Below are 1,689 nucleotides of genomic sequence, written 5' to 3'. Positions count from 1 at the left end.
TCCCAGCAGCAGCAGCAGCACAGCAGCAGCAGCAGCAGCAGCAGCAGCAGCAGCAGCAGCAGCAGCAGCAGCAGCAGCAGCTCCCCAGCCCTGCTGGCCACCAGCAAGCCCTGGGTCTCGGTAGGGCCTGTGCCCCATGCCTGAGAGCCCTGCCCTCCTCACTGCCCTGGGGCATTCTCATCCTTCCCTGCATAGGGACTGTGGGCACTGCTGCCAGCTTTCCTGCAGCCACTGCCAGCAGCACTGCTCAGCACCTCTCGCCAGCCAAGCAGCACCCTCGGGGTACTGGCTGGCACTGCCCTCTACTCCTTTCCTTCCTGCCACAGGCCTTTGGGAGATACCTCAGGCCTGCTGAGAGGACAGGAGTCATCCTTGCAGCCATCGAGATCTTGGGACGCTCCAGCCTCCTGGACAGGAAAGCGCCAATGGAGTTCCTGGAGGTGGCCATGAAATCCCCTGAGCTGTGGCTGAGGGATGTAAGCGGCCTGTGGCTGGATTGACTTGCCCAAGAGCCCTATCAGGTTCCTGTCACCTTCCCTCCCAAAGCCAGGTGTGTGAGGCTCCTGAAGTCACCTTGAGGCAACAGAGAGGGTGCTAGGATCCCACTTCTGACAATCAAATAATGTTAGGGTCTGCTCATTAAAAGATGCCTTGGCCAAAGTTAATGTGCAAACAAGACCATACGCCAAGGTCAATAGTATGGATTAAGTACAAGAGTAAATAGGAGGTCGAAAGAGAGGGGGAAAGAGAGAGAGACACACACACAGAGTTACATAGCAAGATTGTCACCACCACATGGGTCCCTGATGCATCCCACTGGTCCTTCTTCTTCCGATCTTCTCGGTGCTGGGGATCCCCAAGTGTTCTCGAAGTACCACTTTCATCTGTCCACGTCCTGGATATCCACAAGGCATCTGTGCTGTTGACACACCTTGGGTTGGCCGTAGTGTAAACAGTTGCTTCCTTTTCCCACAGTTTGCCAGGATGGGAATTTTTGTCCAGATAGGTTACCCAGACCTGCCTCACCTAGCCTTGCTGTTGTTGCTGTCTGTCCTTTTCCCACAGTCTGCACAGTGGCATTTTGTCTGGGGTGCTCATTCCAAACCTTCGTCCAGGCCTGGAATTAATGCCTTCTTTTTTGCCATCTGTGCCTGGTGCGATGGCTTATCTTATGTGAACTTCCTTCTTTGGCAGTGCTTTAAGATAGTTTAACTTCATTCTTGAAGTCCTGACTGAGGGATGGGCAGGGCAGCCCAAGACACGGCTGCACTGCAGTGGCAGCACCACCCTCACCTGTGTTCCCTCCAGGTGCCAAAGGTCGTGAGACATATCTTTGCCTACTGTGATGAGAAAAACACAGCAACCGTTCAGAGCTTTTGCACACTCCTTGACCTCATGGTGAATAAGTGGCCTGGGCAGGTCATCTCAACAGCTCTGAAGGTCACACCAATATTCGGGTACTGGCCCTGACAGCCTGGAGGGCTTGTTCCCTGCGGCAACAGGGGCACCCCAAGACTCTCTGGCTGGCAGACACAAGGACCTCCAAAGGGAGTGGGGGCCTCCATCCCACTTCCCAGCCCAGGCCCCTGGCAGCCAAAGTTGGCCAGGCAGCCCTGAGGCAGCTCGCTGCTCCCAGCACGCGGGGAACACCCCGTCAGCTGTGTCCACCTGCCTGGGCAGGGTCCCTGG

The sequence above is a fragment of the Passer domesticus genome, unplaced genomic scaffold (genome assembly GCF_036417665.1).
Source record: "Passer domesticus isolate bPasDom1 unplaced genomic scaffold, bPasDom1.hap1 HAP1_SCAFFOLD_111, whole genome shotgun sequence".
Lineage (NCBI taxonomy): Eukaryota > Metazoa > Chordata > Aves > Passeriformes > Passeridae > Passer > Passer domesticus.
The sequence above is the reverse complement of the archived record's forward strand: the minus strand, read 5'-3'. Positions refer to the sequence as shown.